The following is a 25,678-nucleotide window of genomic DNA, read 5'->3' as shown; positions in this document are numbered from 1 at the left end:
TAGTACTTACCAACATAGGCAGTCATTGCACTGACCCCTGTGTGATGCTCTCCATTCAAAGTAACTATTGGACCCCAAACCCCCAAAAAAGCAAAAAAAAAACCTAAGGAACTTCTCCAAAGCAAAATATAGCCTACTATGTGATGGCATAAAAAGTTTTAAACCTCCTGCAATCAGAAGCACTAATGACTCCTATGCAGAAATGTACACAAATGTACACACATGTCCTGGATAATCATCTTAGCAATGGTATACACTCGTTTTTACCTGACTGGATTAAAACCAGACCATCCCAAAACAATAAAGACACCTTGGTGGACATCTGACAAGAGGAAACTGCTGAGTTTCCTCCACAGATTGAATAATCAAATCAGAAGTCTTGTAAAGTCCTCTAAAGCTAATTACTAAGCTAAAATAGCATCTCTAGCCAACAACAATCATAAGGCATTATTTAACTACATACAGAGTCTAAAAGGGAGTGTTCAGCTATGTGCTGAGTTGGTAGTATATGACACCACTCACACTATACCAGAGGAAATTGCCAACATCACCCCCTATCCCCGCCAGTCATAGCCCATGCATATCTGACACCAGTTCTCTACCTAGTGTCTCTGGAGTTCAAGTCATTTCTGAGCTCTGCAAGGCAAAAACACAGCCTCAGTTAGACCAGATAACATCCCAGGTTGCTTACTAAGCAATCTAAAACAGGAACTAGCTGACCCACTTGTGCTCTATTTAACCATAGCCTGAGATCAGGCTTTGTATCAGCACAATGGAGAACAGCAACAGTAGTCCCCTTGCATAAGGGGGGGGGGGCATCAACTGACCCTGGGAACTATAGAACCATAAGTCTAACCAGCCTCATCTGCAAGGCCTTGGAAGGTATCATCAGGGACCTTATCAACAAGGTCATAGGGGCCTTCAAGCTCTAGACCCGACCCAGTTTGATATCGTTAATGGTAAATCATGCTTATTGATCCTGGTAGACTTCTTTGAGAACATCACCAAAGCCCTGAATGAAGGTATGGCAGTACATACTGCCCATACGGACCTAGCAAAACCTTTTGCCACAATCCCCCACTCGAGTATCACTGAAATACAGCCTCAACTAGTTGTTAACCATTGCATCACTAGATGGGTAGCTAATTGTCTCACCAACAGAACACACAATGTCAAAGTTGGTGACTCCACATCTACCAGTAGACCAGTCACCACTGATGTACTGCTAGGATCTGTACTGGGCCCTTTACTATTTGGAATCTATTTCTCTGAAGTCCAGGCTAAAGTATTCAGCCTTTGGCTTACTACATTCACTGAGGATTGTAAACTAGGTGCAATCATTGAGTCCCCCAATGATAACATATTACAGGAGGGGCACACAAAGAAATGACTGGTGCCAATGTTGCAGCCTAAAACTAAATGAAAAAAAATGCACTTTTATCCTATTAGGCAAAGTGGAATTCCCCACTATTTACAATATAGACAGTAAACCTCTAAGTTCAAATCCAGTGGTATGAGATCTGGGAACACAAGTTGACAGCAATGTGAAATTTGACCACCAGGTTTCCACGGTGGTAAGGAAATCCATCTACATTGCACATCTCATAAGTAAAGGCATCGCATCCAGGTCTAAAGATGTTATAACTCCACTTTATTTGACCCAAATCAGACCATTAATAGAGTACAATGCTCCCTTCTGCATGTATCTCACTAGACACCTGCAGCAACCGTAAAGACCACAGAAGTTTCTCACTAAGAAGAGACCATGGCCTACATGGATAGACTGAAAGCCCTGTCACTCTACACTGTATCATATAGGCTGCTGAGAGGTAACTTGTGCCTGGCCTACAGAGCAGTCTCTGACTTCAACCTGATGGAAATGCTGCACATCCAAAGGGCACTAGAGTCAATCACTTTAGGGATCTCAACCTTGCCAGTGACATTAACAGAACCTGTTGTAGAAAAAGGTATGTCTCCCAGAGATTGCTGCTGCTTTGGAATAAACATCCAATTCAGATGAAGCAGAGCTCCTCAATGTTCCTATTCAAGCACAACCTGGACAAATGGATAAGTGACTGGAATTTCACCCTGGGGTGACACCCATTTCCCTCATGGATAGTGCTAGTCAGTGCTGATCTGTAAAGTAGCAAAGGACAATTGGGGCAAAGCAGGAATAACATGGCTAGGCTTATAAAGGCTCCAGGGCTGCTAGGCTAATAACCTCCTATGAATATGTTGCACTGTTAATTCAACCGTGATTATAACCCTTAAACTGTACAAATGATGATGAAGGATGTAATATTGTGCATTTATGAGGTAGTACAGATGGTGACGAAACATGCCAAACACTGAATCTGTATATGCATGTATAAAGGTAAAGTACAACTAGTGATTAAACACTGTACTGTGATTCTGACTATACAGGAACACATGAGGTAGCACAAATGATGACAGCACATGTTACAATATTACTCTGACAATGTATGTGCAAAGGAGGCTTTTTAAATGATGATTAAATATGCTGGACAGTGAACCTGTCAAAGCATGAATAAAGGAGGCATTACAACTGAAATAGTACCCAATGACTCTGTCCATGCATGCATAAATGAGGTAGTTGCAATGATGGAGAAATGTTACAATATAACTTGTACAACACATGTAGAAAGAAACAGTAAAATGATGATCATAGGATCATAGGAGATTACTAGGCTAATGACTCTGGGGCCCTTACAAGCCTAGCCAAGAGTTTATCCCCAAAAAAGAAACCCCAGTCAGCACCTATCACCCCTGTCAATGAGGGACACAGATGGAACCCCTGGGACAAATTTGTGGTTACCCATCTGATCATCAAGGTTGTGCTTTAAGAGGGTCAGCAACATACTTTGTTTGACATGTATGGGGAGTCTATTCCAGAGACGGGGCAGTCTCTGGGAGACAGACCTGTTTCTCCAACAGGTTTTGTTAATGTTACATATTAGATTTAAGCTGTTTGACTGGGTACTATACAAGGAGTTAGACTTACAGATATGGAGCATCTCTAGCAGAGCAGGGTCTGAAACTGCCTTGTAGGCGAGACACAGATCTTCTCTGAGCAATCTATATGATACAAAGTAGAGTGATAGTGATTTGAGCCTGTCCACATAGGACAGATGTTGAAGGCCATGGATTCTCTTTGTAAGGTATTTCTATGGCCTTTCCAGTTGGTGCAGGTGTTTGGAGAGGTACATACCAAACTGGGCATTGTACTCAATTATTGGCCTAATGAGGGAGGAGTACAGAGAGGTAATGACCTCCTTTTTTCTAAATGCAATCCTTTTACTTATAAGATGAACCAAGTAAAAGGCTTTTCTGACCACTGCCACTACATGATGGTCAAATGTGAGATTGTTTTTCAACTTGTGTACCCAGGTCTCTCACCACAGGTTGTGTGCTTATGGGGTTGCTGTTAATGTGTAATCAGTAGGGGCTGTGTTTTTGCTGAATGGTATGATCATACACTTTTCTGCATTTAACTTAAGGCCCTGACTTTGGCACCAGTCATTTGTTGCTGTGAGACCCTCTTGAAGTATGTTAACATCATCTGGGAAGTCAGTGACAACACCCAACTTACAGTCGTCCACAAACTCGGTCATCCACAGGACTTTTGTCTTTGCCTGGACCTCTGAGAAGTAGATGGCAAAGAATTGGTGTCCCAGGACAGATCCCATTGGGACACCACTAGTGACAGGTCGGCTGTCGGAGGTGGCAGCACCTATTTTGATCTTGTGGGTCCTATCAGTGAGCCAGTTGGTCACCCACATGATGAGATGGGGATTTATGCCAAGTTGTATTAGATTTTTGATGATGCCTGAGTAGGGGATTGTCTCATTGGCTTTGGCTGAGTCAAGATATGCTGTATGTACTAACTTTCCCTCATCCAGTGCCTTGGTGACAGTCTCAAAAAAGTTAACCAGGTTCAACAGGCAAGATCTGCCCTTGATGAATTCGAACTGTGTGGGGTCAAGTGCATGGAGATTGGCTATGTCCTTGTTTATGAGGTCCATAATAATATGCTCTATTGCCTTACAGATCAGACTTGCCAAACTAATGGAGCAATAGTTTCCATGGTCAGTAGTGGCACCATCTTTGTGCAAAGGGATGACAACGGCAGTTGTCCACTCTGCTGAAATGAAGCCTGTACTTAGGCTATGGTTGAATAGGGTGCTCAATGGTGAGGCGATTTCTTGCTGGAGATGTTGCAGATTACAGCCTGGGATGAAACAAGCTACACTGTGATCTGATTCGGCATATATATATATATATATATATAAATGAATCAGTACCAGTGTTGAAACATGTTGCATGGAGTTCTGACTGCACACATGTTGATGAGGCAGTGAAGATGCTGGTTAACATATTATATGTATAGAGTGTGTCAATGAGGAGATGCAGATCATTGCCTAAATAACAATGAGTCATTTTTCTAGATTTGTCTGTATATTTGTGGAAAGAGTATATAGAATAAGACAAAATGTTCTTCAGGGTATCTTTTCATAAATACACAGGGAACCTAAAACAAAATGTGTTGAAATGTGCTCTGGTATATATCTGACAGTAAAAAGGCAGCAAAACGGATCACAAAACTTGATCTAGAGGAAAAATATTTGTATGAAGGATTGGCTTTTCTTTCTATAGGAACAACCAATTAAGGAAGAAGAAAAGCTGATGAAGTGGCCCTTCTTGGATATGATTTACTATTCACTCTGTAAAATAAGCAGAACTTGACTAATTTATCATAAAATATTATTTGGTTAAATTATACATAGGGAGAAGAAGGTATTTCTGTGATGCTTGCATGGTCGCCAAACCAGTATTTATTGGAAAACCAGTAATAGTTTTTGGAGATTTCCTAATGTTTTGGCACTCTCTACTTTCCAAGACATTACAGATGTTTGATATGTCATGAGCGCAGCTTGAATAGTATTTAGCTAAATGCCATGATCACTTCTGTCCAAGATCATACTCCCCAACAACTTGAAAGCTTACACTTCCATATTCTATTCCATTTGCTGAAATAAGAAGATATAAAAATGTCATTGCAGAATTTATTGCACACTGTACATCAGCAATTACTCCTCCTTGAATAATTCTCTTTACAATTGAAGTTTTCACACAGAGGACTTTATTAAGCTTGTACACTAGATATAGCCTTTAGAGATACAGAAAAACTACTGTCCCAGTTAATCAGCTCTGTTAATTAGTTAATGCAGGGCAGCGTAATTGTGCATTGGTTAGCATTGTCACCTCACAGCAAGAGGTTGTCCATTTTGATAGTCGGCTGGGGTGCCTTCTGTGCAGAGTCTGCATGTTCTCCCTGCATTTGCAAGGGTTTCCTCTGAGTGCTCCAGTTTCCTTCCACATTCCAAAAACATGCATCTGGAGTGTTTCTGTCTGGACCCCAGACTACAGCCCATGTGCTGCCTCTGTTAATGAACTACCTTTAAATTTTTTTTTTTTTTTATTTGCACAGCACTGCTGACATATCTTCATCATAACCAGAAAAATACAGGAAGATAGTCTCTTCAACATCTGTAAAAGAAGTAACATCATCCCATTAAACATATGTGGGGACCATATTAATACTACGTCATTTAAATGAGACATCATTTTAATCTACTTGTCAAAGTAATTGAACATGTTGGGGATGCTCATTTACTGATTATCTCTAATGGCACAACATACAAACCTTAAGCAACTGGCTTCAGGACTGGTCACAACATGAATAAACCCTTAACCAGACTTTAACATCACATCTTCTCCACTCGAGATCAGGGAGTTAGACAAAAGCATAAATGGACAGTCAATACTTGTAGAAAGGTTATGTTTAGAGGGGACCAGGATTCTTTGTGCTGGTTCAGATGTCATAAATATCAGTGAACTTTCTTAATGATGTGGTATAATGCATGTTCACTCAGCCTGATACAAAAATATGTGCTCTTAAGGGCTTTATATGTTGTACTTCTTCCTATTAACCACTAAGATATGCATCAGCATCATTGCTGATTTTTCCTTGATTAATGATTCTTCCAAGCTGTGGAGCTTCCCTAACCACACTAGTCTGGGCCATACATTCCAAAGTTGGTTTGACATCTTTGCACCCGATTAAAGGACAGTAAATTGCTACTAATAGAAGCCAAGACCATGAGTATTTTGCATGAAAAATATCAGACTGAAGAACATCATGTCCTGGAATGTTCCAGTGGGTTTGTGAGACTGTAAAGAGCCGCAGGTGTCTGGGAATCCTAACAGACCACCCAGGCAGAAGGACAGACAGATAAATGAGTAGACACACATGAGCACATGTGCACACACACACGCACACACACACACACACACACACACACACACACACACACACACGCACACACACACACACACACACACACACACACAAACACACACAAACACATACTCACAGGTATATGCCAGGCACTGTTACATAGGTTCATAGGTAGGTACTAGGCTATCGGCCCAAGGGCCTAAGTAAGCCTAGCCAACAAGGTTTCCTGGCTTACATCACCCAAAAAAGGTATTCTCCTGTGCCCCTGTTGAGCTGAGCCACATAAGTGATCCCCAGGGTGTATGTCCTATTTCCCATCCACTCATCAAGATTTTTCTTAAAGAGTGCTATTTAGGAACTTTGCTTGACATAAATGTGTAGCTTGTTCCAGAGTATGGGAAGTCTCTTGGACAGGAATCTATCCCTCCAGCATGTCCTGTTTATTGCAGTGACAAGGTAATTCCTGTTAATCAGCCTGCAGACAGGTAAAGAAATATCAACTCTTATTACTTTAAAGAAGGCTGGAGGAAGACTCTTTAGTACTGCACAGTTATGTCATTTAAGTTTTTCAGAAGCCAACATACTGCTGTGATGTTTGTTTAATTATTAAACGTTCACTACTAATGATGTTATTTTCCTCAGGCAACTGTTTTTGTTTTTGTATCCTTTGCATAACTAAATCTGTGATGGTTAAGTACCTATGTGGAAATTCATGTTGAACAGGTAATGCATGTCTTCATCTTTTCCTGAGAAAGGAAATGAATTTATATTATTTTGTCAAACTTATCTTAGATCCATTTGACTTTATTTCCTATAAGCTCTGTGGGTACTTTGTTTTTTCATGCTTAAAGACGTTATTTTCTTCCAAGTGTTGTCCATTGCTCTTATTATGCCATATACAATTTTTTAAATCTCTAGGAACATGTTAGTTTTAAGCTATATTTATAGCACAGGTGAATAATTAAAAAATATTTAAATCTATATACTTTCTTAAGTATTATTAATAGTAAAAGATGCTTAATGAATGAATGGCCAGTTTGTCATTTCTGCAATTTCCTGCATTGTTTGTTCTTGTTTGCTGTGTCTGCTTCTGCAGATTATTATCTTCATTTTTGCTGCAGGTCTATACACTTTCCTCACAGTGAAAGTATGCAGGTGATGACTTTAGTAGTTATGAAGCATGTACCATCCCAAAACATGACTTGTCTTTTTAATTTCTCCAAGTCTTTTGGGTTTCTAATACCATGGCAGGAATGGAACCCACTCCTAAGTTAAAGTATGATTAAAGTTCATTAAATTAATATTGTTTTAATCCTTGATATTAGCCAGAAGTGCTCTTTGCGACACCCACAATGTAATGACTCCTTCTGTAATTCATATGGAGTTACATGTATTGGTAACATATCTAAGTAGTATTGTAAATTCCTTTTTATAACAACCATTGTTCCTACTGCTATTAGAACTGCCTGGGTATCCTTCTTCCACATTGTCTGTTTCTCCCACATGTTCAATGCACTTTGGAAACAAACGTGTATGTTTTCCACTATATTGGACCGCTACTATCTTTTGGTTTAAATTCACCTCACCCTAACCATTCCTGTGTTCGATCCTGATCAACATGAGTTTGTTCCAAGAAGTTTCTATACTTGCAACTGTACTTATTGGTTTTCCACATTTCTTGCCTTCTCATTTGTTCCTTCACCTTATATTTTCTCTTTTGCTTTTTGGCACATTCAGTTGATACCTGATTTTTACTGACTTCTGGTTTGATCTCCATTCCCACTTGGCTCCGATATGCTTCTAATGCTAAAATAAGCAGGGAAGTCATCTTAAACGTATTCTCCTTATGTTTCAAAACTTTCCCTACATTTGGGTCTTGTGAGGTCAGCAGATATGTATCCAGTCCCATGATTGCAGATCTATAGATGTAATCAGTTTTAAAGAGGCCCATACCTTCTTTTGAATGGGGAATATATATTCTTGGCATACACAGATTTTTATTAATCATATGAGGAGTATGAAGCATCATTCTTGTTTTCCTGTTCAAATGATCCAACACGTTTTGGGGCCAGTCAGTCACTCCAAAACTGTGGAAGAACAAATTGGTTTATAGTTTGGACTTTATTCTTAGATGTCAACAATGTTTTCAGTATTAATTTTAGCCTTCTAAAATATTCCTTACTAAGTTTTATTAACATTTGAAAAAATATTTTGAGATTTACTTGCTTACTGCTTGCTGCTTCTTGCTGTGGGATGGATCTGAGGTGTTCTTAAGACACTCAGTCTTGCTGGCTGGATTCTGCTAAAATTCAAACTCTAGTTATATTTGCATTCACAGTTTGTTGCATACAGAAACTTGCAGAATATACACTGATGAGAGAATATACTTTGCAGCATCAACTTTAGAGAGCAGTAACCAATAACTTTTTATAATAAACCAAACGGAAACACGTTACAGCTTAAAAGTACTGTTCCAACTTTACTTCTCATATAGTACAGATGATGTGAGAGATAACATTTACCTTAGGACTTGTGTCCCTACCATACCTCTAACATAGCTGGATTTATACAGCTCTTTATATACAGTTTTAGTCCTGTAGAAACAATACTAAGCTTCCTTGTTTAACAATGTCTTGTAAGAGACCAGCTTTTCTGACAGTGTGAATATCCTGTAACAGTGTCCTGATGTCCATGTAGAAAAACATATTTTTGAGGAAACACATTGTCTGTATTCTATTTGGAGAATTGCTTATCCTGTAGAAACAATACTAAGCTTCCTTGTTTAACAATGTCTTGTAAGAAACCAGCTTTTCTGACAGTGTGAATATCCTGTAACAGTTTCCTAATGTCCATGTAGAAAAACATATTTTTGAGGAAACACATTGTCTGTATTCTATTTGGATCTGTGTATATGACCATATGTTCTTGTACCAATGCTGATAAGCATATCCTGTTTTTTATGAAGAAAAACATATTTTTGAGAAAACACATTGTCAGAGATCAGCTTTTCTGACAGTGTGAACATCCTGTATTTTATTTGGATCTTTGTATAAAAAACATCTGTTCTTGTGTCATCCTGTTTTCCCATGCAGAATAACATGTCATTGTTCTTTAAAAGCAGATTTTGCATTTTTGTTCTTGCATACATCCTGTTTTGAGTCTGTAAGGGAAAAATGTCCATTCTTTAAAAGCAGATTTTGTATTTTTGCTCTTGCATACATCCTGTTTTGAGTCTGTAAGGGAAGAATGTCCATTCAGCAGATTCCTTTTCCAAGCCATGGTCATTTAGTATGACTGCTGATCACATATTACTTAAACTTTGTTTCTGCATTTAAGCAAGCCTTTTCTTTCAGCATATTTACAACATAATTAATTTCAGATTTATATTCATAAAATCTAACAACATTCATGCATGTTTTATTGTTGATCATTCACCAGTTTCCAAATATTTATACACTCCCTCTTGTTTAAGTTCTTTTATATCACATTCCTGTCCCAAACTTCTCTTTTCTTGGTGCTGCAGCTTTCCTGCTTTAAATGTTGCTTTTGCACATTTATCAGGACCAAATTACATTCTTATATCATCTGAAAAGGTTTTGACCACTTGCAGATGTGCTTTCAATTCGTCATCTGATGAACTATACAGTTTTAAATCATCCACAAAAGAAGATAACAAGTCTTTACACTTTGTTGCTTTCTGGGAGCTAAATTGTAGCCATGACCTAATCTGCTAAGTAGACAGCTTAATGGATTAAGGGCAAGGCAGAGCATCAGTGACAGAGAGTATCCCCTTTTGAAGTTTTCTCCCTGGAATAACAATTTTTATCATGGCTTAACATGGACAGTGCAGTGGTGCATAAGTTAACGTTGTCACCTCACAGCAAGAGGTTCTCTGGTTTGATTCTTGGCTAGGGTGACTTCTGTGCAGAGTCTGCATGTCCCCCTGCATTCATGTTGTTTCCTTTGGGTACTCCAGTTTCCTCTCACATTCCAAAGACATGCAACTGGAGCATTTCTCCCTAGGCTTCTGCTGAAAATAGGCTCTATCCTAGCTGTATTTTTCCTGGTCAACAAATGTTAAGTAAATAAATAAATAAAACTGCAAAGTAGTTTGCCACAGTTTCATGGTCACTGTAATATAATCGATCAGTGTAGGCTGCGTCTTATACATGTTTAAGCACTCTTTTTTATCCATGACTGTGGGATGCTATCAAATGCTTTCTTGTAGTCTATCCATACCATACTTAGGTTCTCCTTTTTACAGCTCTCCACTATGACTTTATTTTTAACAACAAATGATCATTTGTTTCATATAACTTTCTTTTGTTACCCCTGTGTTCTATTGCCATGATTGAATTTTCTTCTAAATGACTATAAACTCCATCAGCATCAATTCCAGTGTATAGTTTATACATCGTTAGAAGGCAAGTTGTTGCACTATAGCTTTTAGGATAGCTTGCAGGTTCACTCTTAAATAGGAGTATTGTTTTTTTTTTTCTGTTGTTAACTGGGCTGGTCTCTTCTGTTCAGGATGCACATATAAATAGTTCTTACTCATGGCTAAATCTTCATTTAAAGATGTTAATACTTTCAGCCAGAAGTTAAGTACTTCATCTGGGCATGGGGTTTTCCATTTAGGAGCTTTTCATAACTTTGTTTCAATTTCTCTGGCAATTACTTCATTCCATTTCATGTCCTGCTCATTTCAACGTCTTATTCTTTCTTTTACTTCTTCTAGCCATTTAGTATCCTTATTATGTTCCACAGGATCTTCATAGAGATTTCCTCAAAATGTATGTATTTCTTCTTTCTTTGGTTGTGTTCCATTCCTTTTGCCTTGTTTCCCAATTCTCTATAAAACTGTTTTGGGTCATCAGTGAATTGCTTATGTTGCACTTTTCTTTTATATTAATCTGCATATCTTCTAAGTTTTTCTGCCTGTGCTAATATTTTTAGTTTATTATTTGTGATAGTGCATGATAAATCCTGAGCTGTTATAATACTGCACATTGCTTTTATCACGTCTATCTTTCTGAGTATTTTTGTTGATCAGTTTCCTCGTCTATACTCTTTTAACAGTGATACTTCTTGTCTTAATTTCTTTATAGTTTTCTCTGTTCGATACTTCCATGATGGCATTCAATTTCTCCCCATCCTTTCCCTTACTACCCTGTGTTCTTGAGGTAGGAGTTTATCTGTTACTAATTTAGCTGCACATTAATATATCCTATTTACTTCTGTTATATCATATAAATCTCTATGAACATCCTTAATTACTGTGTTCATTTGTTTTATCAAACTTCTAACTTTTTGGGTTTTATTGACTTTCTGCAGTCTATTTCTTTCATCGATCTTAATATGTCTGTCCATCTCTATTAAATCAAGCAACTCTTCTCTTAGATCATATGCTTCTAAACTGAGGACACATTCTTTGTTCTCCATATCCTTCGGACATTCTACAGAAAGTTCCAGAGCATCTTCCTTTGGCACATGTTCTTCATTTTCTGTCATCTGTTGCTCTTTCAAATGGGAACTCACTGGCCTATCATTCCACATTGACTGCGTCAAAGTTGCCACAGTTTCCTTTTCCTTCCTTTGCTGTTCAACTCCAACTGAATGTTTGTACTGGTTTCCTATGGAAGTTCTGCAAAGTACCTGCATTGTAATGGAAGCCATGCTATGATAATTCACATTCCAGACTTGTCGCAAGAATAGAGATAGCACAATGTGTCCTATTAACATGAACGTTTTGGTCAAATAAAAGAAACAGCTCATGGTATACTTCAGTCTGGATAGTGTGTGTTAAATAAAAATCCTCCCAGTAGTAAATCACGCATGATAACAGTACACAGACTCACTATTTCATTAGTTATGTGAATGCAGATGCTGGCAGATAACCTAATGTTAGATGGGAATTGTGTATTAAAGTATGACAGAATACAGTTGAGAAAGATATTGATATGCAGTTAGATTGAGAATATATGCTGCCTATAGATCATGAGCTCATCAAAGGTATGTTTCAAACAAAAATGATGAATGGCATAGATCTGAGTCTGTGGTTGCAAAACTATAAAACAACCACTTAACAAAGCCACATTATACAACGACCCCCCCATTAATATTAAAAAAATGTGCACGCTGATTGGTCAGCGTGCACATTGTAAATCAGAGCTATAGTAATGGAAAAAGGTCCGGTCGCCCGGACTATTTCCATTACTATAACTCTTTCTTTTACAGCAATGGAGAACGCAAGATCTCTGTTGCTTCACACTGTCTCACTATGTTAAACGAGTTTAACATAGCGAGACAGCATTAAAAAAAGCAACGGAGATTCTCCATTGCTTTTTTTAATGCTATCTCGGTATGTTAAATGAGTTTAACATAGGGAGACAGTTTGTAAAAAGCAACAGAGATCTTGCTTTCTCCGCTGCTTTTGCCCACAGCTCTGATGTACTGTGTAGGCATACGCATGCGCAGTACATCAGAACTGTCGCAAAATACCAGACAACTGCGGAAGGGCAGCAAGGAGGCATTATACAATGCCATCATTTAAGAAAAGTAATTATTTTTTTTCTTAAATAATGTCATTGTATAATAGCAATAACCCACTTCTGGGTGTGGGTAATGCTGGATTTACCCACGGTTGGCTTTATTTGGTCACTCGGGCTTTGCCCTTGTGACCAAACCACACCAACCGTGGGTAAATCCAGCATTACCCACACCCAGGCATGGGTTATTGCTATAATCATTTATTGCTTATTGCCACTAGAATGTTATAGTAAGGAAACTGCAATGTAACAATGACATCACACTTAAAAACTTCATGAAACTGCCTTAGAATTAAACATAATAATAGAAGACGTACTTTAAGCCATGTAGACTCATTTGTTACATGCCTTAAGATTGCTCCACAGTAAAATTGTAACATGACAATGTTATGATGCTTTCCATGAGTAAGCCCTTTGTATGCACTACCTAACATACGTGCACAGATATAACTTTAGGCTTTCAGAAAATGATGAGTCTCTCCTTTTGTCATGCTCTGCACTGAGTTTATTGTATTTCCCCGACTTTTGGATAGTTCATGCTGTTGAATTTGTATGAAACTATTACTACATACAAATGCTTCCAGGAAAGTTGGTTCTAAGTTAGTCACTGAAGTATATCAGAAAGATATGAAAGTCCTAAATTTAAGAAGTAAGAAAAGCGTACATGATTTTAAGTTTTAGAATAAATTGTTTTCTTTATAAGAAAAATATCTTCAAAGTCTTGAGCCTCAATAACAATTATTTATATATACATTGCTGAATATTTAGAAACTTAGTAGTAATTTGCTAATGGATTGCTATACTTCTGTAAATAGTTTGTATATAACTGATTGTTTGAAAATTAATAGCATTCTTGAAAATAATAAGAAATGTAATACTAGCTCTATTTTCTTGATTGTCCTTTTGTGTTTGTGTCTGTCAAACTGCTCCAAGAATTGGTCCCTATTAGAACAATGAAAATGCACTATATATCGAATTGCTGAAAAGTCGAATATTCTGTACCTCGAGATTGGTTTTGTGAGATTGCAGTACAGTGAAGATCGGAAAATTTGTCATTTTCTTACTATAGTGCAATCTTGGAGTTGGTATATATAATTAGCAGGTGGTGAGGGGGCCACAGCCTCCCACAAACTCAATTTTGAGGTCTGGAATATTAGACGTTTTGGCCGTTCTATATATTGCATTTTTGTTGTTCGAAAAGGGACCCTCCAAGAATCCCTCTTGTGTACTGATCATGTTTGTTTTCCCTCTTCAGCTGCCTTTTCTTTTATGTCTCTCACCTTCTAATGCCTGAGGACAACAATCCGTCCATCTAGTCACCTGCCTTCCTTTGCCAGCATCTATAAGAATAAATAAAAAAAAAAGTAAAGACTTCAACAGCCATTTTAATTCAGTTTTCCTCTTTTAGCTAATGTCTACAAATGCTGATTAATGACTTTAACAGCAAAGATGCGCCTCTATCCTTACTAATTGTAAATAAATGTAATTTGTTTTATTTCCTAATTAACACCCAAACTACTACTTTATAGGCTCATCTGGAGCAATTGTTATTGACAACTCTAATGACAAAGGACCAGAGAAGTAATTGCGGATGCCATTAAATTGAAACGTGAGATAGCTTTAATAAATATTGAATGTTTCTGGACTGAACTTTAAACATAGAAACATATATACTAATTTTATGGTTGTTTTGTTATAATATTACAAAGCTAGAATTTCTGCAGGCTTTTCTAACTCAAGATGACTTAAAACATTGGCATGAGTCCACAGAGATGAACATTTTTATAAATTTTGAAGAGTCTGACACCATGTCGTATAATTCAAATGCAATTTGATCCTTAATTCAAATCAGCAGTTCTGTATTGATCTTCAGGTTTGCAGTTTTTGATTAATCAACTAGCAGAGACAAGATTCATCTGTACCACTAATTAACAGCGCCCGCTCTTGTCCTAAGAGACTGTTTACAATAATGCTCACAGTAGTTTCGTCATACAATTAGTACATAACAATGACTGTGGTGGGTCCCACTACATGGTTATACAGATATACAAACAAATTGAAATGTTTGTACTACACATGATAACTGGCTCAACTCACTGGAGGTTTACATAATTATAAATATTTCTCTCATTTTACTTTATTAGCAGCAGTATGCAAGGATGATTCTGAATACGGATGACAACTAGCTACATTAAATCAACACATAAATAACTGTGTGTGTGTTTGTGTGTGTGCTTGTGTGCTTGCATTTGCATTCATGATAATATTTCAATAACTGCATTCTTATTTTAAGCCGCAGATATAAAATATATTTTCCCAAAGTTCATCAACATCAGAATAAACAGCTGGGATATGTTAACTTTACCATTACTAACTCTAAGTTCTGTGATAATAAAGAGCTCAGTTGTATTATTATTATTTCCAGGACACAGCAAAGTATCAAAGCTAAATAATAGGTCATATTAAAATCTATAATTTATATTGGGTCTTGAAATGTGTTAATAATAAATATTACAATTACAATATATTCATAGCATTGGTCAAAGTCAAATTCTAACATAATTGCCTAGAGAAGTCAAAGCAGAGAAGGCATATTTCTCACATTACAGATAATACGGACTGTTTGCATAGCATTATAACTGATATATACATATCCATTTCTGAAGGGATTTAGTAAAAAGCTAATTTGCATGCAAGACTGAACTATCACAGTACAATGAGAAAGGGACAGCTGCAAACATATATGTTATAACCTCCTTTACAGTTATTGGTATGTGATCAGTAAATTTTTAATTAGTGGTGGTCGTTATTGTTTTGGTATAACTGGCAACCTCAAGAAGAGTCACTAAAAATAAACTATAGTGTAAGCATATCACGACAAAATTCTAATCATGAATACAATAGTGTCAAATAAATGTAACAGCATGCCATGCCATGATTTCTTTTTACTCTGAAATGCAAACTAGATACTATTATAAAGACTTATACATTTCATATTTTTTTCTTAGGAAACAGAAGTCTATGTTGTTAAAGTCAAGAGTTCATGAGTTAACATTTGATAGAATTGGACTGCATGTAGAATTGTTTCTTCTGCTATACACAAGTAATTTTGATAGGACTATGTTTAATATAGGTTTAACAAAGTTGTCTTATTCAGATTTCTATATCATTATAGTAAAACTTAATGTGATGCAAGAACCCAAAACCAGTTATTAGGTTCATAGGTAGGTACTAGGCTATCTGCCCAAGGGAATTTATAAGGCTAGCCAGAGTGTGTCAGCTTTTGCCATCCCATTGATTAATAAACTGAGCCTTTCTCAAGAAGAGCCAATGAAGTGATCCCAGGGGTGTATTTTCTGTTACCCATCCACTCAACAAGGTTTTTCTTGAAGAGTGTTAGTGAGGGGCTCTGCCTAATGTAGTTAGTAATTTTGTTCCAAAGCATGGGGAGTCTCTGTGACAGGAATCTATCCCTCCAGCATGTTCTATTTATTGTTGTGGTGAGGTTTAGCTCACTAGAGCGAGTGGCTCACAGTGACTTGGATTTCTTTAGGTGGAGCATGTCCATCAATTCTGAGTTGGACATGGCCTTGTAAGTCAGGCAGAGATCACCTCTGAGTAAGAGATATACCACTGAGGACAGCCGGAGTTTTTCCAGTCGGGCTGCATAGGACATATGTTTGAGGCCAGTAATCCTCTTGGTGAGGTACTTTTGTGGTCTTTCCAGCTGTTGAAAGTGTCTTGTGAGGTACATCCCAAATGAGACATTGTACTCTATGATGGGTCTGATGAGTGATGAGTAGAGGGGCACTATAACCTCTTTATTTCTAGATCAGAACCCTTTCGTAATATGATGGGCTACATAGAATGATTTGCTAACTACTTTGGCAATATGATTGTCAAAGGAGAGATTACTATCTACCTGGGCCCCAGATCTCTTATTATCACTTCTGTATTAAGGGGGCTGCCACCTATGTAGTAATTCATAGGTGTTTTGTTTTTCCCAAATGGGATGACTATGCATTGTTTCGCATTTAGCTTGAGACCATGACTTTGACACCAGGTGTCCGTCTCAGTAAGGCCCTTTTGGAGAATGTCCATGTCAGCCGGAGAGTCAATTATGGCTCCCAGTTTGCAGTCATCGGCGAACTTGGTTAGCCATAGTTCTCCTGTGTTTGCCTGTACTTCTAAGAAGTACATGCCGAACAGTAGGGGTCCCAGGACCAAGCCTTGTGGGACACCACTTGTGAATGGTTTAGAGTTGGACCTGGAGCCCACTATTCTTACCGTGTGAGTTCTGTCTGTAAGCCAGTTGGCAGCCCATCTCGTGATGTAGGGGTTTATGTTCAGGCTGGTGAGTTTTAATATAATTCCCAAGTGGAGAATGGTGTCAAAAGCCATGGCGAGGTCAAGGTAGGCTGTGTGAACCACCTTACCCTCATCTATGGCCTTGGTGACTGTCTCAAAGAAGTCAACCAGGTTTAATAGGCATGATCTCCCTTAACAAAGCTGAACTGGGTTGGGTCAAGAGTTTGGAGGTTCCCAATGTCTTTGCTAATGAGTTCCATGATGATGCACTCCATAGCCTTGCAGACCAGGCTAGTCAGACTTATGGGGCGATAGTTACCAGGGTCAGTTGTGGCCCCCCCTTTGTGCAGCGGAATAACCATTGCTGTGTGCCATTCTATGAGCATGTAGCCTGTGGAGAAGCTGAGGTTGAACAGTGTATGTAAGTGGGGGGTTAGTTCATTCTGTAGTTCGCACAAGACACAGCCTGGGACACCATCTGGCCCCATTGACGCTGTGCTTTTGTCTTTTGAAAGGGCTGTTTTCACCTGTGCATCTGTGATTTCCAAGACACTACACTTTTCTGCTATTGTTGTGCGCCCTTTAGGGAGTGTGAGGGGGGTGAAGTTTGCACTGAACCTATCTGCCAGGATGTTGGCAATATCAGTAGGTTCAGTACATTTTGTGCTATTTTGCACTAGCTCAGAGCATATCTGCGAGTTGCCACTTAGATTCATGACATAGCTAAAGAATCCTTTGTGGTTATCTTTTGAATCCTTAGCTATTTTGCTTTCGAAGTTAGCCTTGGATGAATTTATGAGGGACCTTAGTTTCTTACTGATACTGATCAGGGATGTTTTTCCTTCTTGGGATTTGCTTTTTTTCTGAACTAGTTTCTTCCTTCTATTGTATAGCCTGTTTATAGCAGGGGTCCACCAGACTGGTTTCCTTCTCTTAGGGGAGTGAGTCTTGGTTTTACTATTGATGGCACAATCCATGCATCCTTGTAGGTGCTCATAGAGTGCATTTGTAAAGGTTCCTGCATCTTGGACACTGTTACTCTTTAGCGTGGGGGCTGTGAAACTTACCACCTCTGTCTTAAGTAAGGTGAAGTTTGCTATAGAAAAGTTTTTCACTGTGGTTTCCTTGGTTGGGGGTGGTGGTGTGGACATCCCGAGTGATTAGTTTATGGTCTGATCTCACCAGTGACGGGTTGACCTCTGGTGCGGAACATCTGTCACCCATGTTGGTGATGACCAGGTCCAATATGTTTTCACCTCTGGTAGGGGAGTTTACCAGCTGAGCCAGGGCATTTGAGTTGATAAATTCCAGGAAGCGCTGGACCTGGGAGTTTGTACTTGAGTAGTATTCCCATTGAAGTCTTTCAATATCAGGGTGTTCGGTAGGACATTCATGTTTTGCAGTTTCTACAGAAAGGCAGAGTGGTGGTCCTGTGTCATGGAGGGTGATCTGTAGCAGGCCACAATTTGCATTGCAGATTTGCCCGATATTAGTTGCACATGGATGATCTCCGAGGTATGCTGCGCCACTAACCTGGAGGTGTAGTTATCCTTGAAGAATATGGATACACCCCCTCCTTTTGTGTTTCGGTCCATGTTCTGTGGCCAAAATGTGTGGTATGAGTTGTAGCCTGGTAGTGCTGGGGTGCTCTGTAGAGCCTTGAACCAGGTTTCAGTTACTGCACAGATGTCGACATTCTCCATATTGAGGAGTGCTTCGAGTGCTTGCATTTTGAGATTTAAACTCCTGGCGTTGATTAGCATGACCCTCATTTTTTATTTGTGCTGTTTATGGAGATGGGTTTGACTTTTGAGCCTTGCCTAAAAAAGGCACTATGGGGGCAGTAAGAGCCTTGGCCAGTATTCGAAAGCCTAGGGGTGACAGGTGCAAGCTGTCACTTGCAAAGCAGTGAGGCTTGTCGAGCATGTCATCCCAGGCTGACAAACACTGGATCCCATTTGAATGACACCAGAAGCTTAGACAGTTGTTGAAATTGATCATTTTTTCTTTATAGTGCGGTATCATTCTTGGTGAGGGTAGGATGCTACTCAGGATCAGGGTCATTCCCGCCTGGGCTACATGATCAGAGAGCTCTTCCATGTCTCTCTTCATGTAGTCTAGGGAGGTATGTCTCAGGTCATTCACACCAACATGAACAATGACAGAGTCATATTTGTACTTGTTCTGGAGTGACCTGAGCGCTTGTGTTATGTGGCGGATTCTGGCTCCCGACAGGCAGCTAATAGTAACTATCTCCTTGTCCAGCCTAGTGAGTGGGACGTCAGTGTGCCTGACTATAGAGTCATCTTTTACTAGTGTGTTAGGTATGTTATTTCGCCTTAAGGGCTGTGATTGTGCAGCACACTGATTTTGTGTTTTATGTGTTGTCTGGTTTGTGACGGGAGGTGCAGGTTTTTTGGATGCCTGCTTTGGAGGTCTCTGATGCTTTTGCAGGTTTTTATTTAGAGCCTCTGGGTATGATTTCATGTATTTGTGTGCATTTTTTGCCAGTGCTGGTTTAGTATGTCTATGTGAGGCTGGAGGTGTGGTGCAAGTGTTAACCTTCTCCTCATGACTGCCTGTTCCAGTCTTGGGTGGAGAGAGCTTAGCCTCCAATTTAGCTATATAATTGCATCTCTCGCATATGTTAATATTTTGTGGTAGGAGGAGAGGGTTGTCTGTATACATGAGGCAGTTGTAACATTGCCTCAGGATCTCCAGGTTCACCAGCTGGACTAGAGAGTATACCTGAAATTGCCCTTTGGTCATGCCTGAATAGTAGGGTGGGCTGCTTAGTCGCCTGGTTGGTGAGGGGTGAATAATGAGCCTTGCCCTGCTGGGCAATCAAGTGTCTGGGTATATTAGTGCTTGCTATTAGGTCTGAGCAAGTGCTGGACTGTAGGATGCTTTTTAAGTGCTTAGGTTGAGAGTTAGACTACTTTCAAGGGAAAAACTGAATAGGAGACTTGGTGGAGCCAGGAATAATGTAGCTCTAGTTAACCGATGCTGCCCAGTTGTGCAAAACCATGCAAACACAGTTGTTACAGCAGGGAAATGAAAGAGATAGAAATGATCCCAAAATGGCCTATAAACTACTAACTTCTGGGCTGGAACCACTCCTTCAGGGACAGATGGCTGCTCAAAGCTCCCTCTCTCACAGGTGAACGGAGAAACCTCCTTCTTTCCAAGTAAGGTATGGGCAACTCAGAAACGTGTAACACAGCCCTGAATTCAGCACTAGCCTGAAAACTGGACTATACTAGCTTAGAAAAGTGGGAAACTAAGAACATTTTTTATGAAAAGATAAGGCAAAAACAGTAAAATATACACTTACAGCTTTAAACAACTACAAACAGTAAAAAATACACTTAAAACAGCTTTAGATGACTACAAGCAATCAGAAAAGGCTTTTAAACAAATTACCCAATTAAACAGTAAAAATATCTCAAAACTGAGCCCTGTAGTCTTCAATCTGACAAGTTCTAACTGCACACTCCTACCACTGGTGTTGCAGGGGAAACTTCTCCAAAAAAAGAAGGCCTGGATTAGTGCTCCAGTTATACAAACAAAGCTAGATTCAGCAGGCCTGAATCTAGTTTATGCAACAGCAAGGCACACCAATTTCAGTAAGAAACAGTTCAAATATGCAGGCACTATAAGCCTCTAACCAGAAATTCCCAGCGCAGAAGGGTAGAGTCCAGCCTCTCCTCCCACAAGAGTGCAGACCACAAACCTTCTTAATGTAAAATGACTGCCCTGAAGCCCAAGTACTTAAACCAGAACTAATACACTTTTATAATAATAGACACTGAGCCTTCAATTAGCAGTTCCCAACTTAGAAGGATGTAAGCTACCTGTCCTGCCACAACAGTGCAGACCACAAACCTTCTTAATGTAAAACAACTGGTCTGAAGCCCAAGTGCTTAAATCGAAAGGCTTAGAATGATAGCTACACTTTAATCAGGTTAATACCAAGCAGAAATAAATACAATTGAATACTTCTAAGAAGGCCTGGATTAGTGCTCAAGTTATACAAACAAAGCTAGACTCAGCAGGCCTTGATCTAGTCTGTGCTACAGCAAACAAGGTGCACCAATTTTGGTAAGAAACAGTTAAAATATGCAGGCACTATAAGCCTTTAACCAGGAATTCCCAGCTCAGAAGGGCAGAGTCCAGCCTCTCCTCCCACAAGAGTGCAGACCACAAACCTTCTTAATGTAAAATAACTGGCCTGAAGCCCAAGTGCTTAAACCAGATCTAATACACCTTTAGAATAACAGACACTGAGCCTTCAATCAGCAGCTCCCAACTTAGAAGGATGTAAGCGACCTGTCCTGCCACAACAGTGCAGACCACAAACCTCCTTAATGTAAAACAACTGGTCTGAAGCCCAAGTGCTTAAACCAAAAGGCTTAGAATGATAGTTACACCAAGTAGTAATAAATACAATTGAGTACTTTTAAGATGACGCAAAAGCAAAATAAAGTAATAAAATAGAAGAAACACAAATACAGTAAAAGCAAATAAATAAAGTGCAATTTTTTTGAGTGAGCAAATGAGATGGGCCCAGGATGAGTATCCAAATGCAAATTTACAAGAGGGGTGGGCAGTTTTAAAGCCACCAAGATTAACACCAAAACAAAAGCAGGGAGGGTGGGTGGGGAACTAACTGAAAAAACAGAGCCACAACTTCCAGCTAGATAGTAGTCAATGCAACACAAAAAAATCAATTTAAATGCTGCATTATTTGAAAAAGGTGCAGATAAAGATTTACTTAAATTCACTTATACATCCAGTTGATTGCAAGTAGGTCTTAGGCAGCCAAGGCTCAGAGTTTAAACAGAAAATAATCCAAAATGTATCTCTTATATAAGGCAGAAACCCGAAACTGAATAACAATGAAGTGAAACTACCCCCACTTATATCTGGCTATGCAGGAATTCTAATGAGCAAGCATTAACTGAAAAAAAGAGCCACAACTTCCAGCTAGATAGTATTCAATGCAACACAAATAAATCAGTTTAAATGCTGTATTATTTGAAAAAAAGTGCAGATAAAGATTTACTTAAATTCACTTATACGTCCAGTTGATTGCAGGTAGGTCTTAGCCGGCCAAAGCACAGAGTTTAAACCTTTAAGTTTATTAAATACACTGGATTATATTATGGAATCAAAAAGCACTGCTTTAAGCCAGATTCAAATATTTCAAAGAAGTTTCATTCCAGGCATCTTTACCAAACAAATGGTTACCAGCATATCCACTAATGAGTCAGAGTTCAGTCAGAAGGCTTTTGTCAAAGCAAAGCATATTAACACAGAAACCACTACTTTGTATGAAGTTATACATTTATAAAATAAAAATCAAATTGCAACTGGATAAAAATATATGGTCACATGGCAGTAACCTAGTCAACCAGCTTGCAGTAACGGAAACAGTACCAATATGCTAGAGAACATAGGGAAGTCAAGCCAGTATTTCATCACCCAAGTACTAACAGGTAAACTGGACTTGGGATGGCATCAAATATATTCCTTACTCTTCCTTCGAAGATTCTTTTTAAGTATAAAAGATACCCCAGAGACATTCTATGAATTCTTCAGGTTGTACTATTTTTTGTGCAGGCCTACTCCCATACAATTCACCAATACATCTAGCAACAGAGCAAGCCCACATTCCATTTGGTCACAGACCACTAAGGTTTTACAACTACCTAAGTATCACTGCCACTGGAAAAATTGTTAGCCTGTTTTTATGTTTAGCTTCATCTGCAAAGTCACTTTAGTTAAGGCATTCAGGCCTTGCTCATGTTCTGCATACCTATTTTATATCTGGATTATCGGTGCATACAGTCATCATTAATTTAATATGTTTTGTAATTACAATTAATTAAAAGTATATGGTCTAATACTACAAACATATAGTTTTTTAGTTTAAGCACCTACATTCTTTTTATGCACCAATTTTATACAAATTTACATATAGATTATTGATACACCTCATTAATTTTATGGAAAAAATGACTAACTCTGGCTTGAGGTATAGACTGTACAGTATTATATTCTCAGTGAGGTAAATATGTGGAGAGCTTATTTTATTTATTTAACATTTGTTTGCCAGGATAGTCCAACTAGACAACAAGTGTCCATTTCAGCGGAGTCCTGGGGAGAAAAACTCCATAAGTTTACAGAGAGAAAAAAATTTACAAAAGAGACATTACAGAGTACTAGCATACAGATTATTGACTTTACAGCAGTTAGTATACAATAAAGGTACATTACTCCTTTTAGTTGAAAATACAAATGTATTAAAGAGTAGTAGCATTCAAATTGTAGAATTTACAGCAGTTATTATACAATAAGAGGAAATTACCCCTTTTGATTGAAAATAAAGTGTACATAATATATTGAGAGTAGATAAGAACCTGGCAGAGCATTGCAAGATATTTCACAATTGAATAAGAGTATATAAATGTTTGATTTTCCATATATACTTTCAAGCAAATATACATGTAAGAGCATATATATATATATATATATATATATATATATATATATATATATATATATATATATATATGCACACACACACATACACACACACACACACACACACACACACACACACACACACACACACACACACACACACACATACACTCATATATAGATTATTGCTCACACATGGATAGGTATAGTTAGAGCGTGTTGTTTATGTTGTCCAGGGCAGATGTAGTTTAGAAATTATGAGCAGATGTGGCTTAAGGAGGGTCAATTACAGTTGCATAGATGGTTGGTGAAGACGTATATTTTAAGTAGGCTTTTGAAGGAGGGTGTGGAGTTTTGTAGTCTGAGGTCTGGGGGAAGGTTGTTCCATATTCAATATGAATATTTTATGAAACTGAATATTTCATATTCATGTTCAAGCTTGTGAAATTTCTTGGAAAATAATTTTTGTATACAATGAGATAGTATAAGAAATGTCGATTTTGTGTAGCATAGGCAACTGCATTAAAAATGAATATCTTTCATCTACAGTAGAAAGAAGTAGCTGAGCAATTATGTGCATGCTCAGAGTGTTATTGTTGTTCTTCTTTTGGCATTTCCTGGTTAGGGGTCGGCACAGCGAAACTCTGGTCCGCTAATGATTGGCAGTAGATTTTTATGGTGCTGAGGTGCCAGCCCGACACCCAACCTTCAACGAAGGCATGCCCATTCACACATGTCTTTCGAACACCACTCGACCATGAGGAGGGCATGCAGACTCCACACAGAAGGCACTCCAGTTGAGAATCGAACGGGAGAACCTCTTGTTGTCAGGTGACAATGCTACTGCTGCACCATCGCGGCTTACACAAAATTGATCTGCAGTCTCAGACACTATAGATTACGTATGTGCAAATTAGCTATGTGCATAATGTGACATTGTAGATTAATTATTTCTGTACTTTAAAATTGCAGATTATGTGCACAATTTGAGACCACAGATTAATTATATGCATGTACTTAGATTGCTGATTAATTGTGTGCATAATCTGAGACCGGAAATTAATTATGTGCGCACTCTGAGACCACAGATTAAGTATATGCACACTCTGAGAGAAGAGATTAATTATATGGATGCTGTGAAATTGCAGATTAATTATATGCATATTGAGACCACAAATTAACTATGTGAACTCTCTGATTCCAAAAAAAGGAAGCCTATCTGGTGGTCCCCTGCCATAAACAAACTCTACAACAGAAGGAGGAAACTGATGAGTGAATACTGACAAGGTGAAGTGCAAAAACTGGAAAAACTGCCTCATCAAATCCTCTAAAGTTAGCTATGAAAACAGAATTGCAGCAGACAGTAAAGACAACCACAAGGCCTTCTATAGTTATGTAAAGAATCTCCATGGCAATACCAAGATTTGCTCTGAGCTACTGCACAATGGTACCTCCAATACAGAGCCAACAGATATTGCCAATATACTGGCTGACGGATTCAGTGCCAACTTTACCCCCCCCCCAAAGGACCAATCACAATACCAGTAGATTGCCAGGCACCCAGTATTATTGGTGCACATGTTAAAACAGCACTGTCCATGGCCAAGAATGCAGCTTCTATGAGACCTGACAATATCCCTGGCTGTGATCTACATGAACTACAGAGTGAACCTGCACCTCAATTGTGTGCCCTGTTCAATCACAGCCTCACCTCAGGCTTTGACCCTACCGAATGGAGCACTGCTACAGTCACCCCTCTCCACAATGGAGGAGCAATTACAGACCCTGGGAACTATCACCCCATTAGCCTGACAAGTCTGATAGGCAAATCTATGGAACACATCATCATGGACCTAGTAAACAAGGATATAAGGAATCTCCACACTCTAGATCCCCCACAGTTTGGTTTTGTGAAGGGTAGATCATACCTGCTCAACTTGATTGACTTCTTTGAGTCAGTCACCAGAGCTGTGGATGAAGGCAAGGTGGTTCAAACAGCCTACCTTGATCTGGCCAA

This window comes from Protopterus annectens, chromosome 15.part0 (genome assembly GCF_019279795.1).
Source record: "Protopterus annectens isolate FY-2018-M chromosome 15.part0, PAN1.0, whole genome shotgun sequence".
Lineage (NCBI taxonomy): Eukaryota > Metazoa > Chordata > Ceratodontiformes > Protopteridae > Protopterus > Protopterus annectens.
The sequence above is the reverse complement of the archived record's forward strand: the minus strand, read 5'-3'. Positions refer to the sequence as shown.